This window comes from Phyllobates terribilis, unplaced genomic scaffold, assembly GCF_046119375.1.
Source record: "Phyllobates terribilis strain yellow unplaced genomic scaffold, ASM4611937v1 Scaffold_4__5_contigs__length_816908805, whole genome shotgun sequence".
NCBI classification, from domain to species: domain Eukaryota; kingdom Metazoa; phylum Chordata; class Amphibia; order Anura; family Dendrobatidae; genus Phyllobates; species Phyllobates terribilis.
Genome location: NW_027362764.1, coordinates 43,387,627 through 43,403,960, shown reverse-complemented (window position 1 = coordinate 43,403,960; position 16,334 = coordinate 43,387,627). Strand labels below are relative to the sequence as shown.

The following is a 16,334-nucleotide window of genomic DNA, read 5'->3' as shown; positions in this document are numbered from 1 at the left end:
TGCCTGTCCTTAGCAGTGGTTTCCTAGCAGCTATTTTACCATGAAGGCCTGCTGCACAAAGTCTCCTCTTAACAGTTGTTGTAGAGATGTGTCTGCTGCTAGAACTCTGTGTGGCATTGACCTGGTCTCTAATCTGAGCTGCTGTTAACCTGCGATTTCTGAGGCTGGTGACTCGGATAAACTTATCCTCAGAAGCAGAGGTGACTCTTGGTCTTCCTTTCCTGGGGCGGTCCTCATGTGAGCCAGTTTCTTTGTAGCGCTTGATGGTTTTTGCAACTGCACTTGGGGACACTTTCAAAGTTTTCCCAATTTTTCGCACTGACTGACCTATGATGGCCACTCGTTTTTCTTTACTTAGCTGCTTTTTTCTTGCCATAATACAAATTCTAACAGTCTATTCAGTAGGGCTATCAGCGGTGTATCCACCAGACTTCTGCCCAACACAACTGATGGTCCCAACCCTATTTATAAGGCAAGAAATCCCACTTATTAAACCTGACAGGGCACACCTGTGAAGTGAAAACCATTTCCGGTGACTACCTCTTGAAGCTCATCAAGAGAATGCCAAGAGTGTGCAAAGCAGTCATCAAAGCAAAAGGTGGCTACTTTGAAGAACCTAGAATATAAGACATATTTTCAGTTGTTTCACACTTTTTTGTTAAGTATATAATTCCACATGTGTTAATTCATAGTTTTGATGCCTTCAGTGTGAATGTACAATTTTCATAGTCATGAAAATACAGAAAAATCTTTAAATGAGAAGGTGTGTCCAAACTTTTGGTCTGTACTGTAGATCACTTGCATCTTGGCAATAAGCATTACCATCCGATCCTTTAAGTCATATTCATGAGGAGGTCAAGCCCGAGAGATAAATGTGCTTTTCTGATAAAATATCACCTTGGAAGGAGAAGGTATTTGCATATATATTATACTATTAATCACCCATAACCCTCGCTTGTGTCATTAGCCATGTATTCAGCATACTAACCAGGGGCTGGAGCAATGTGGATCCTCTATGACAATTGAAGAACTTCATAGTGATACAATGTATCCATCGCATTCCAAAGGGGCGGAGCAAAGGGCAACAGCTTCCTGCAGGGAAAGAAAGTTCAGATTTCGAGCGTAAACTGTCGTTTCAGGTGACTGTTCAGAACAAGCCATTTGTACATGAGGGATAACACTATTTCTGGACATTATATCACTTGTATACCTGTATTTTTGCACCAGTTTTCCTCTCTCGAGGCTCTATCCCCAATTGCGCACATCATTTATAAATTTGGTGCATTTTATGACTTTCATAGAGACACCAAAACTATAAAACAGTGAGGAACTTGGCTAAAAGTAAAATCATTGATATAATAAATGTTACAAATGCCATATTCTCTACTTTTTTAGAGAGAATATTCAGTATATTGCAAGGAGTGTATCTGCTGTCAGTCAAGCTAAGCAGGCTGGTGCAATGCGGGAAACAACATTTGGAGGCAGTGGCTCCTTAAAATGGTATTCCCAACTCCAAGATCCTATATCAATATGTAGCAGATATAATAATAATATTTTTATCAAATATCTTCAATTAGAAATGTATTATAGTTCTTCTGATTAGCTACGTCGCTTACAATGTGCAGGGCATCGCAGTAGCTTAGGTATAGATGGTTATGGTCTCTATCATTTAACTAACTGTCACTATACTACATCTCTAATTGGAGGTATTTGATATTATTATTATTATTATTATTACATCTGCTACATATTGGGATAGAATTTGGAGATCGGAATACCCCTTGAAGAGCTCTGTCATGCCAAGAGCACTTAACACCTCATTTGCATATGTAAAACCTGATTATTTGGGAATGCAGCAACAGATAGAGGATATAAAGGTGTCAATGGATTTTCTTTTCAAAGACCTGCATGCCCATATATGTGTTTGGAGAGGGGGTTAATCTTACAGACAGATTCCCTTTAAGCAGAAAATGGAAAAGATCAGTCTGTCTTTATTTAGCCGTGTTCTGCTTTCTCTCCCTCTTCTTTGCATATAGATCAATGCAGAGCAGGAGACAGAGAGAACAGTGCAGCTGTGACTCCTCTATTGCCAAGCAGCATGATCAATGGAAATGAATGTTCCACCTGATTACTCAAATGCAGAGTGGTGAGGAACAGGGTGCCGAAGTCTATGGGGACACAAAATTTTGCTGCCCCCTTCTCCCACTCCACTGTAAATTAAAGCTCCACTTTACTACTAGAATGCAGAGTGGCGAGGAATGCTGCTCCACTCCACTCTTAGGTTTATCCTAAAATCTAGGCATTGGGGATAAGTGGTGCAGTGTGGGGGGAGGTAGAGTGGCTAAAGTTTATAGGGGCACACAATTTTGCCTCCCCCACTCCACTCCCACTGTCAAGTGATTTGTACCTGCAAACGCTGCTTCTTCTTGGAGAGTCACAGTAAGTGCCTGCCCGGCAGAGTGCAACAGGCGACATGACTTTGTCTTCAGCTGCTGCTCTCTGCATGGGCAACAAATTAAATGATAAAGCTCAGCATAATGAAGTGAGCTTTGTCAGATCATTCGATGTCTATGCAGAGTACAGCAGCCACTGACAAACCCATCTCAACTGCTGCGCTCTGCAAAGGCAGCAATCAAGACACCGTAAGTAGCTAATGAATGAAAAAAGTATTGCATCAAGTGCACTGTATATTATACAATACTGTCTTCCTTCGTTATTAAGAGCTCCTTTTACATTTTTACCCTTTTTCTAATCCTAACTAGGGTAAAGATTAGGGCTAGGGATTGGTTTAGGGTAAGTCTTAGGGTTAGACAAGAGGCTAAGGTGAGGGATAGGGCTAGGATAATAAAATTGTTCTATAAAAAAATGTAATAAAAAATAAAAGGCAAACAAATTCTAGCAACATATAACTTTTTCTTTGTAAAATTTTAGCCAAAAGCAGAAAAAAAGCCAGGTGGTCAAATTACAAACTATAATTCCATCAGTATTTTCCTTAAATTACATGTGATTGAGGGGTTTAATACTGGACTAATGGAGGGGACTCAGGTAATGCAAACGGATCACGGGATGGGGCGCAACCCCCAATACGCCACTCTTGGGGCACCCTAGGAAAAGGGCTTCCTGGCAGTTGTTCATGTTCAGTTCACTTTCCTGTTAAGCCACCTACCTGGAGGTAAAAGTATGGTGAGAACGAAGTCAACAAATCATATGTGCCAACTCTCCCGGGTCATCAGGGAAGCTTCAGACCACAAAGACTCCTTGAAGAGTCAGCAAATCTCCAGGTGTTCTGAAGATTTCTTCATTCGGGGAGGCAAGGAATGAGGTGTGTGGAGCTGAGGAGGAATGTGACCTCGCAAAAAGGTTGGGGATGGATTTTGCTCGTTGGCTAAAAGTTGGCAATTATGGTTTAGGATTGAAGGATCAACTCACACTCTCATGCCATTTAGGATTGCAATTGGCATAGGCGCTTCATGGTCAGTGTCACGGGTGTATCAGGTTTGACAGACAGTCGTTCTGGATCCGGGTGTAGAAGGTCGCTACGCTTGGCATAGCAGACACCTTCTTGATCCTTTCATCATCCCTCCCTCTTTAGGGGCCAGAGGTGCTCTTCACCTTCTGCTGCTAATTAACACAACCTTGCTGGATCTTTAAATACCCTCAGTTACTCCAGGGAATCGCTGGTGATAGGCTGCGTGCCCACGTTGCGTATTACAAGCGTATATGCTGCGGAATTTCCGCAGCGTAAACGCTTGTAAAACGCATGTATATCCGCACCCCATGGTCCCCAATGGCATTCCGCAATGTCAATGCCCATGCTGCGGATTTTTCCGCAGCGTATATGCTGCGGTCAAAAATCCGCAGCATGTTCATTAAATTTGCGTTTCCGTATGCGGAATCAATGTGCGGATGGTACCCAAGTCTGGAGGAGAGGAGACTCTCCTCCAGACCTGGGTACCAAAGAACCTGTAAAAAAAAGAATAAAATAAAGTTTATACTTATCTTCTGATGTTTTCCCTCCGTCGCGCTGTTGTGTGAAGGACCTGCCATGTCATTGAGTCATGTGACCCATCACATGACTCAATGACTTCACCGCATGTTCTGCACACAACAGCGTGAGCAGCTCAAGACTCCGGACGGGGCAGAGAATGCATCGGAAGGTGAGTATAAACTTTATTTTTTTATTTTTTACCATTCTGATTCTTTTTTTTAAACTATTACTTGGTCACACTATATAAATCCATGCCGGTTGCATGGATTTATATAGTGTGAACAAGTTGTCAAGCACTTTTCCAAGTGATGCTTAAATCACTTGGAGAAGTGCTTGATAACCCGCATGCGGAAATGCATGCAAAGACGCTGCAAAGACGCCTCACAAACGCTTCTACCTGGCGGGAAAACCGCATGTAAAATCCGCATGCGATTTTCCCGCCAGGGAGAAGCGTAAAAAATATGCGTCAGTTCCGCAACGTGGGCACTTAGCCTAAGAGTAAATTCCTCTGTTCAGGTTTGGAGTTCTAGCAGTCGACTAGATTCTTCTTGAAGTTCCTTTATGGATTGTAGTCGTGATCTCTCTGGTGTCTTCTCAAAGCTATGTGTATCCCCCTTGTCTGTTTCCCTTGTTTGTCTTTAGTTGAAGTGGGGCTGACTAGTGCTCGCCCCTTCCCCTCCCTACCTAGGGCCTAGCTATAGGTTCAGCCAGGGTAAGGTATAGTGCTCAGCGATAGGTGCGAACCTATTTAGGGACAATAGTGGAGTCAGGGTGTTGCTAGATTTGCCTAGGGGTCTCCACTCTCCGTAGTTGCTGGGCTTCCCCCCTTTTCCCATCGTCGTACTTTAGGTCCTTCCTATACCTAGCATGACAGGCGGCCATTAATGGTTTTCCACCCAACATCTATTAGGCTCTATATCACTGTTTGGACAAGTTCCTCCTTCTGACTTCCAAAATGCAAATTTAAGAGAGATCCTCTCCGCCCATCGCTGTCCCTTTTTTTGTTCCGAGCCTGTATTTTCCTATGTGATTGAATTAGGGAGTCAGGCTCCAGCTCTATCACATTAGGTATTCTCCAGCCATCGCCATTTGTTAACCTAATCAGCCTCCAAATTTCAGCCTCATTACACAAAAACAGAACACAACCCTCTTCCATTCACGGCCGGAATTACCTGATTTAATGGAGTGCAGATGGTTTAGGGAACACTAATTGTAAATTTGCTTATATATCCTACGAAGACATCGTCATAATTGGTACAAGTTAAACACGGGGCCATATTTGGCATTACATACGGGATATAATTACATCAAGAGCGTCTTTGATTTGTAGGCAGGAAAAACAAAACTCATCAATCGGTCACTGGGTAATCAATTTAACGAGGTTCTGCAATCATTGTCCTGGCTGATGGAGGATGGCAAAAGTTTAATGACCCCCTGATCGAGATATTTACAGTATTTTTTTAAAGGGAGAGGGAGGTTGAGGGCTACTTCTGTATCTAAGGTCATTAGACAAGTCAAAATCAACAACAGAGACCCCTATCCACCATGTCATCTAAGAGGGGCATCACTTTAAAAGATGCACAGGTAGTAGTTGATCCAAAGCCTTGATGTCTCATGGAGCCCAAAGATGCTTCAGCTACTTCAGATGTCACCAGTATTCTACATGGAACAGGGTAGGTGGGGGGAACTGCTACAGATTTTGTATGGGATCTTCAAGTCAAGCCTTTGCCTCTTATGGACCATCATGCTCTCGTAGGCACCAGGGCTGTCCAATAGAATAGTAGTGGGTGCAGTTCATGGTCAGCTTGTCCCAAAAGATACTCCGGTGGGCTTAGGCTCTGAAACGGTCATAGGACTCTAGTGCAATAGGGCCCCAATGGTCACTTGTCATGTCATGTACCTTGTGTGCAATGATCAGTATTTCCTCTGGTGAGTCCACGAAACAGTGACAGTTAAAGTGTCATGGCCAATCAGATTACCACTATGTTAATGAGAGGATATAATTAGTTCTGCCCCTGAGTAACCCCTCATGGTCAAGCATCTGACTTTTTTTATGTAGTTTGGGAGTTTCAAAATACTGATACATGAGTATTCATGGCAGAGATATAGCTTTAAGCTCAACGCCATAGGGCTACTACTTTATTTGGACGCAAAACCTAAGTGACGATGACTTAAAGGGGTTGAACACTATAGAATTAAACCTTTCATATGATCCATAGGGGAATAAAGAAGTATTGGGAAGTAACAGTTGTACAGCTGTGACACATTGGCAAATCGGTTCACAAAGTAAATGTTACTCCCCTGTCCCTGCTCCAGCGCTGGTCTCTCCATCCTCCTCCTCTGTCTGCTCTTGTGAACGTCGAGTTACCATGCTAACCTCGTGTGTACCTCTGATGACATGATTTTAGGTCAGCTCAGGTGACAGCATGCAGCCTGAGTTTTCAGGTAGTTTAGGCATCCATGCAACTACCACATCGTTGGGCTTTACTACTTGTGTTTCCTGACATACCCAGCTCTGCTGTGCTTCTAGGCTCTTCTGCATTTCTTTAAGTGAGCCTCCAAATATACCCAGCTTTATTGTTCTGCTGGGCTCTGCTGCATTGCTTAAAGGGTGACATGCAGTATATCCAGCTCTTCTGTTCTATTTTGCTTCAAGGTGCTATCCAGCATACACAGTTCTGCTGTTCCATGCTGCTCTATGGTGCCCTCCAGTATAGGCAGTTTCGTTGCTCCATGAATGTTCTGCTTTGCCATTCTGTACTACACCATGGAGTCTTCTGACTCTACTAGAGCACCAAGCCTCCGACTCCTGTCTGATGAGCCATCACTTCTACTGCGAACATTGCAGACAGTCCCTCTTCTTCGCTGCACAAACGCCTCTGGTCCACACTGAACATCCATACGACTGGAGTTTTAACAGTGCATTTAGTGCCAATTTTTAGCCAAGACTAGAGGTTTTTGAAGAATGATGGCAAACTTTACACCTCCCTTTTTGGATATAATCCTGACTAAGACTACCTTTTACAGGTCTTGACCTTACTAAATGGACCTGGTCTATGGTGGTCATCCCCTACATGCAGAAATGTATTCACCAGGATCTTACTACAGGACAAAATGCTAGAAGGTCGTTCATACATGGTTCCCTGAACATGACAGTGAATTCTGCTTAATGTAGTGATATTTCCAGTGATTAGATCTGATTTGTAGTGACTATTTGTGGGAAGAGATGGGAGTAAAGTTGACCAACAAATCAAAGTTTAGCATGAAGCACTAGGATCGGCGCCTATTTGATCCATAGCCAAAGAATTTTAAGGGTTGTATAAGAGTAGGAATTAAAAATACTTTTTTTTCCCCCGTAACTGTACCACTCTTGTCTCTGGACTGTGTCTGTTATTACTCCTCAGACTCATTTTCGTGAAAAAATCTGAGTTGCAATACCAAACTCAGCCTATGGACAAGAGTGGTGCTGTTTCTGGATAATTATGCACAGAAGTTTGTACACTAGGTTACAGATGCTTAAAATTTCTAGCTGGAACCAGTTGGCCAATGTTGAGATAATGTCAAAGGAAAATGGTAAGACTGACCCATGCAATTAAGGAGGAGACAGTCAAAAATCCATGTGTTACAACAGCATTGTGCAGAAGAAGATCCCCAAACTCAAAGCATGAACCACTGTCCACATAGCACCACGGAGATAGATCATGGCCTCTTCTTAAAAAACACAACTGGAATCCAGGAACATCAGTATGTAGGATGACAAGTCGACCACAGAAAGTCACCAAAACTGGACAGATGAAGATTTTTGGTTCAAACACAAAGACCTTTGGATCTATTCTACCTTGTGACACGTTTTCAGGAAGATGGTCTAGTATTGAGATCTAATGGAATGCAATACAGTAGACTTGGTCCTGCCAGTTGACTGTATCACCAGTATTGAAGATGTCCACTGTTCACCACATCATGGTCCTGGTCTACTCATCTTCTAATGGTTACTTCCAGCAGGATAACACTTCATGACACTTCATCTCCAAATGGTTTAATGTCAAGGAGACATGCTGTGCTCCATTGGTTGCACAATTCCCAGATCTCAATCCAGTAAACCAACCAGTGGTACACAAGGTTTAGAGACAATGTTCTTCTTTATGACAACCGAAGGGAAAGAAGGGCTTCAATAAGTGCTAGAGAGACCTTTGACAGTTTGGACAAAAGTAATAACCAAAGACCCTGGGACACTGTCTACTGAAAAATAAATAGTATAAAGGGGCATAATAAACTCGAAAGGTCTACGTCATGGTCCAAATCTGAAACTATAATATAATGCATCAAATGCATCCTGAGGCACATAGGAGGTATCAACAACAAAGATATAAACCCCTGCAAAGGTATGAAACGTTGTGCAGAGTAGCGCCACAAAAGTTGAAAAGCCACAAGTTGGAGATCCTTGATTTACCAATGTATGGCCACTTTCAGGTGAGGTTGGACATGTTCTGGAAAGACAGAACATCTACTGGAGAGAGGTGAAGAGTCTAGAAAGGACTTTTTAATTAAAAGTTTATTGTTTTCATTGTGACTAAAGGCTCACAACAGCAGATGGAAAGCTACTCAACCCAACAACACCAAATGAAAATTTTGCAAATAGCAAGTAAAATGTGACATTCTGGCCAAAGTTGAGTTGAAAGGTTTGTGCTTCATTGGATTGGCATCCAGTCCTCCTGGCATCCTCGGTCCACATCCTTGTACCTTCTAGCGTTTACCAGGCAGGCCTGTGACGCCATGAAGTTGCATGAGGCTTAGTCACTTCTGCACCCGGTATCCTCGGTCCACATCCTGGGAGCCTCTGGCATTTACTAGGTCCAAGACGTCATGATGTTGCATGAGGTTTAGTCACTTCTGCACCCGGCATCCTCGGTCCACATCCTCGGAGCCTCTGGTGTTTACTAAGCCCGTGAAGTAATGAAAGTGCTTAGCCACTTTTGCGCTCGGCATCCTAGGTCAACATTCTGGGCGCCTCTGGTGTTTACTAGGCCTGTGAAATCATGACGGTGCATGAGGCTTAGTCATTTCTGGGGCCAGCATCCCCGGTCCACATCCTGGGCGCCTCTGGCATTTACTAAGCTCGTGACGTCATGAAGGAGCATGAGGCATAGTCACTTCTGTGCACAGAATCCTCAGTCTACATCCTGGGCTCCTCTGGCGTTTACGAGGCTTGTGACGTCATTAAGGTGCGTGAGTCCCTTCTGTGGCCGGCATCCGCGATCCACATCCTGGGCACTTCTGACGTTTACCATTCCCATGATGTCATGAAGGTGCATGAGGTCTTAGTCACTTCTGTTGCCAGCATCCTCGGTCCACATCCTGGGCACCTCTGGCGTTTACTAGATCCATAACGTCATGAAGGTGGATGAGATATAGTCACTTCTGCGCCCGGAATTCTCGGTCCACATCTTGGGGGCCTCTGGCGTTTACTATGCCCGTGACGTCATTAAGATGCATAAGGTTTAGTCCCTTCTGTGGCCGGCATCATCGGTCCACATCCTGGGGGCCTCTGTCGTTTTCTAGACCTGTGACATCATGAAGGTGGATGAGATATAGTCACCTCTGCGCCCCGGAATTCTCGGTCCACATCCTGGGGGCCTCTGGCGTTTACTGGGTCCGTAATATCATGAAGGTGTATGAGGCTTAGTCCCTTCTGTGGCCGGCATCGGTCCACATCCCGGGAGCCTCTGGGTCACCTCTTCCTAAGAGAAGTCTTTTCATATCTCTTCTGATAACAAATTGATAAATAAGAGGACATTGGTTGAGGTCAATGAGCTTGGACCCCCTTTAGAGATGATGAGGCCACGGCAGTCTATAGAGCGGTGAATTAAGGTGGAATCCTCCTTAAGACGTGAAAGGAAAATTACCAATTAAAATGATAAGGTCAGAATGTGGCCACTTTCCAGCTACTCGTTCCGTCTACATAAAGAACTTTTAAAATTTAATCCGTGTAAGAAAAGTATCAAACCCACCGATATTTCATCTGAACGCCGGCTGTTTTCTGCGAAAAATGATGGATTATTACATTACAACATGGAAATGGAAACCATTGCTTGGATTGGCCGAGGGATTCTCTGCGGTCTATAAGTCTCCCGCTTCCTCCTCAGATACATCTCTGCCTGATAACTGATCAATACCCTAATGAAATATCATCGGCGTGCATTGGATTTCGGATGACATATAAAGTGCATCGCCTCCATTAATCCTTTAATAATACATGCAGGGATATGTTTGTGGTTAAAAATACAGAAGTGTTAAAGTGATGCACTGGGACGTAGTGATTATCCGCGAAGAGGACGCTCGTGTATAGGATAACAACCTGCAGGGGGCAGCAGAGAGATCGAACGGTACGTACTGCTCAGAATTAGTGCAATATGGGGGAACCTTGTTCTATACTTTGATTCGGAGGCTTTTCTTTGCATCATTTCATTAGTTACCAGATTGAAAAGTTCTTGCACTGAACGGTGATACTGTAGATGTAGGGTGAGCAGGCTGCAGCCATCTTGTATGCTTTGTGCCCTTGTAATTGTAACCAATGCAGGGGCCCCTTCATAATGAGGCCACAGAGACCCCACATCAAGATTAGCCGCCCATAAATGAAACAGTAAGAGCTCCTTTAAGAGTGACTTTTACAGCTTCCATCATAACGCCTGCCATTGTTATTTTTAAGATCTTGTGCAGGCGATTGAATTACCAGTCCCAGTGCGATCGCCCTCGGACCAATGTTATCCTATGGGGCAGTGCAGATGAGCAATGTTTTTCACTGACGCTGCATGTAAAAAAAAATGTCAGCATGCATTAGTTTTTTACCTTGACTTGCCCATTCAAGTCTATAGGTGAGTGAAAAAAATCTGATGCCGTAAGTAGCCACCATGATTTTAACGGATACATTGCAATTCTGTACCATTGGAAACTGTAAATGGTCTAGTAAATATTTAGTACCTGCTGCTGTAAAAAAAAACAAAACAAAAAAAAAACGGATTGTAGGATTGTATATGGATGACAAGTGAGAAAAAAATTGACTCACTTTTCTGGACGAAACAATTTTTACCCTATCCTAATGGTGAAGAAAAGGCCAACTCATCCACCATCAGGTGCACGGACCACACGGCCGATGTGTAACCTGAAGAAAACATCCAGCTCCCACGATCCAAATAAAATAATGGATGGCTTTATTGAATAAGCCACAAAAAATACGAACAAGACACAGAGTGTAGATGTGAAACGCGTTTCAGACCAATTGTGATTCTCCTTCAAATGACCTGAATCGCGTTGCATATCTACACTTTCTGTCGTGTTCATACTTTTTGTGGATGATCATAATTGATCGGAAACACGTGGCATATCTACATTCATATATTACTCAATAAAGCCATCCATTATATTGTTTGGATGGTGGGAGCTGGATGTTTCCTATAATACGGACAGCTTCTGCTCCCTATAACAGTGGCAGCCTCTCCATTTGACTACCCGCCGTAGATTTTGCTTTGTGGTCCAGGCAGCTGCTCAGTAATGGTGATGGCCATAGTCCCGGTCTAGGTGGTCCTTCCAATCTTGGACCTTTTAGGACTTGGTGAGATGGTAAAAGACACTGGCGGCAGAGAACAGCGACTGGAGGAGAGGTGATTAGTGGGATTTAGATTTCACTGGATCCCACCCTTTACCATAACGGCACTGTCTCATTTGGTCTCTGCTGGATTGATGGTAATGAGCGGAGGTGAAAATCCAGGCACAGAGCCCACTGAATCCTGCACTGTGATGGAGGCAATAAACACACAACCTGCGTTTACAGCCATTAAAATAACATTTCCGACCAGTAACACAAACCCGGTGACAGAGCCGATATCTAATAAGAGTAGGGGGGGCGGTGTGCGGGTATCCCGGACGGATAACGACCCTGTGAGCAGAGGGTTGTTATCCGTCCGGGAAGATATTTCTATGGAATGATTGATTGAATGATAATTCCCTTGCCACTTGTCTTATTTATAGTTGAAGGAACGATTCTATCCAATGACCCCTAATTAAGATAAAAGGGAAGGAAAAGATCCCATTATCGGAGCGATCTGGACACATCCAAGGGCAGTTCTCCATCCACCCCAGCGGGTATTGATATAATATGGGTTCTTTGTCTTGCCCATATTCTGTTACTTCCAACAAAGCACATTCCTCTGCTAAAATATTCTGTACCGCTGAAATATACAACATTATCCCCACTAATGTCATCATAAGCATAAACATGTCATTGCCTCCCGCAAGATCAACACACTCCGCCTGCGCTGCCATGATCATTCCCGTGACCTCGTTGCATATGATCATTTTTCAATCCATTTCTTTTGCTTTCCTTGTTTTTTAAGAAGTGTTTCCACTTTGAAAAGTCCCTTTTTGTTGGAGAAGCTACAAACAATCAGTCGATCATCGATCAGTTGTGATCTGTGGAAGAATCCCAGCTGTAGGTGTTCAATTCTCCTGCAGTGCCACCGCAGGATAAATGAAGTATTACATGGTTATCCTGATCGGATTAACTGAAGGATATGATCGGAAGGATTGATCAACTCACTTTCCAACTCGTTATTAATCTTTTTTTTTTTACAACTTTATTTTTTATTTTCTTTCCATTTTCAGGTCAGAAATAAAAAAAATAAATATGTATTACAGATATTATCCATAGGAAAGATTAATTCCTCACCACGGTTCACAAAGGACAAATAATGGATCCATTAAAAAAACATCACAAGTTTTTCAGCAATAATCCAACTTTTATGCTACAATTCAGGATAGAAGGAAAAAAGAGGAAAAAACAAAAAAAATCAGATATGTATTGTATCAGTAAATGAGTCCCAGGGTGACCATGTGCCCATTCGCTGCTAATTCAATTTTTGCAAATCTCAATACTGGAAAGCTCGTAATAGTTCAGAAGACACAAGTGGGTGAGAGGAGAGAGAGGAACCCGCTGACCATAATAGCTTACACTCTACAGGAGAGAGTACCCCCATGACCATAAGAGCTTACACTCTACAGGAGAGAGAGGACCCCGCTGACCATAAGAGCTTACACTCTACAGGAGAGAGTACCCCCATGACCATAAGAGCTTACACTCTACAGGAGAGAGAGAACCCTGCTGTCCATAAGAGCTTACACTCTACAGGAGAGAGAGGACCCCGCTGACCATAAGAGCTTACACTCTACAGGAGAGAGAGGACCCTGCTGACCATAAGAGCTTATACTCTACAGAAGAGGGAGAGGACCCTGCTGACCATAAGAGCTTACACTCTACAGGAGAGAGAGAGAGAGAGAAGACCCTACTGACCATAAGAGCTTACACTCTACAAGAGAGAGGACCCCACTGACCATAAAAGCTTACACTCTACAGGAGGAAGAGGACTCCACTGACCATAAGAGCTTACACTCTACAAGAGAGAGAGAGGACCCTGCTGACCATAAGAGCTTATACTCTAAAGGAGAGAGAGGACCCCACTGACCATAAGAGCTTACACTCTACAGGAGAGAGAGGACCCCGATGACCATAAGAGCTTACACTCTACAAGAGAGAGAGAGGACCCCACTGACCATAAGAGATTACACTCTACAAGAGAGAGAGAGAGGACCACAATGACCATAAGAGCTTACACTCTACAAGAGAGAGAGAGAGGACCACACTGACCATAAGAGCTTACACTCTACAGGAGAGAGAGAGAGGACCCCGCTGACCATAAGAGCTTACACTCTACAGGAGAGAGAGAGAGAGGACCCCGCTGACCATAAGAGCTTACACTCTACAGGAGGAAGAGGACCCCACTGACCATAAGAGTTTACACTCTACAAGAGAGAGAGAGGACCCTGCTGACCATAAGAGCTTATACTCTATAGGAGAGAGAGGACCCTGCTGACCATAAGAGCTTACACTCTACAAGAGAGAGAGAGGGCCCCAGTGACCATAAGAGCTTACACTCTACAGGAGGAAGAGGACCCCACTGACCATAAAAGCTTACACTCTACAAGAGAGAGAGAGGACCCCACTGACCATAAAAGCTTACACTCTACAGGAGAGAGAGGACCCCGCTGACCATAAGAGCTTACACTCTGCAGGAGAGAGAGGACCCCACTGACCATAAGAGCTTAAAATCTACAGGAGAGAGAGGACCCCACTGACCATAAGAGCTTACACTCTACAGGAGAGAGAGGACCCCGATGACCATAAGAGCTTACACTCTACAAGAGAGAGAGAGGACCCCACTGACCATAAGAGATTACACTCTAAAAGAGAGAGAGGACCACACTGACCATAAGAGCTTACACTCTACAAGAGAGAGAGAGAGGACCACACTGACCATAAGAGCTTACACTCTACAGGAGAGAGAGAGGACCCCGCTGACCATAAGAGCTTACACTCTACAGGAGAGAGAGGATCCCGCTGACCATAAGAGCTTACACTCTACAGGAGAGAGAGGACCCCGCTGACCATAAGAGCTTACACTCTACAGGAGAGAGAGAGGACCCCACTGACCATAAGAGCTTACACTCTACAGGAGAGAGAGGATCCTGCTGACCATAAGAGCTTACACTCTACAGGAGAGGGAGGATCCTGCTTACCATAAGAGCTTAAAATCTACAGGAGAGAGAGGACCCCACTGACCTTAAGAGCTTACACTCTACCGGAGGAAGAGGACCCCACTGACCATAAAAGCTTACACTCTACAAGAGAGAGAGAGGACCCCACTGACCATAAAAGCTTACACTCTACAGGAGAGAGAGGACCCCGCTGACCATAAGAGCTTACACTCTGCAGGAGAGAGAGGATCCCACTGAACATAAGAGCTTAAAACCTACAGGAGAGAGAGGACCCCACTGACCATAAAAGCTTACACTCTACAGGAGAGAGAGGACCCCGATGACCATAAGAGCTTACACTCTACAAGAGAGAGAGAGGACCCCACTGACCATAAGAGATTACACTCTACAAGAGAGAGAGAGAGGACCACACTGACCATAAGAGCTTACACTCTACAAGAGAGAGAGAGAGGACCACACTGACCATAAGAGCTTACACTCTACAGGAGAGAGAGAGAGGACCCCGCTGACCATAAGAGCTTACACTCTACAGGAGAGAGAGGATCCCGCTGACCATAAGAGCTTACACTCTACAGGAGAGAGAGGACCCCGCTGACCATAAGAGCTTACACTCTACAGGAGAGAGAGAGGACCCCACTGACCATAAGAGCTTACACTCTGCAGGAGAGAGAGGATCCTGCTGACCATAAGAGCTTACACTCTACAGGAGAGAGAGAGAGAGAAGACCCTACTGACCATAAGAGCTTACACTCTACAAGAGAGAGGACCCCACTGACTATAAAAGCTTACACTCTACAGGAGGAAGAGGACTCCACTGACCATAAGAGCTTACACTCTACAAGAGAGAGAGAGGACCCTGCTGACCATTAGAGCTTATACTCTAAAGGAGAGAGAGGACCCCACTGACCATAAGAGCTTACACTCTACAGGAGAGAGAGGACCCCGATGACCATAAGAGCTTACACTCTACAAGAGAGAGAGAGGACCCCACTGACCATAAGAGATTACACTCTACAAGAGAGAGAGAGGACCACACTGACCATAAGAGCTTACACTCTACAAGAGAGAGAGAGAGGACCACACTGACCATAAGAGCTTACACTCTACAGGAGAGAGAGAGAGGACCCCGCTGACCATAAGAGCTTACACACTACAGGAGAGAGAGAGAGGACCCAGCTGACCATAAGAGATTACACTCTACAGGAGGAAGAGGACCCCACTGACCATAAGAGTTTACACTCTACAAGAGAGAGAGAGGACCCTGCTGACCATAACAGCTTATACTCTATAGGAGAGAGAGGACCCTGCTGACCATAAGAGCTTACACTCTACAAGAGAGAGAGAAGGCCCCAGTGACCATAAGAGCTTACACTCTACAGGAGGAAGAGGACCCCACTGACCATAAAAGCTTACACTCTACAAGAGAGAGAGAGGACCCCACTGACCATAAAAGCTTACACTCTACAGGAGAGAGAGGACCCCGCTGACCATAAGAGCTTACACTCTGCAGGAGAGAGAGGACCCCATTGACCATAAGAGCTTAAAATCTACAGGAGAGAGAGGACCCCACTGACCATAAGAGCTTACACTCTACAGGAGAGAGAGGACCCCGATGACCATAAGAGCTTACACTCTACAAGAGAGAGAGAGGACCCCACTGACCATAAGAGATTACACTCTAAAAGAGAGAGAGGACCACACTGACCATAAGAGCTTACACTCTACAAGAGAGAGAGAGAGG

The 16,334-nt window shown here is 44.4% G+C and overlaps 1 protein-coding gene across 1 annotated transcript in view; it reads right to left on the bottom strand.

Annotated features, from left to right (window-relative positions):
* Positions 1-16,334, bottom strand: part of THSD7A (thrombospondin type 1 domain containing 7A) — a 740,167-nt gene that overhangs the window by 604,989 nt on the left and 118,844 nt on the right. Inside the window, exon 4 of the mRNA XM_073677287.1 lies at positions 989-1,092. The gene's annotated coding sequence lies outside the window, so the exon portion shown is untranslated. The remainder of the gene's footprint in view (positions 1-988; positions 1,093-16,334) is intronic.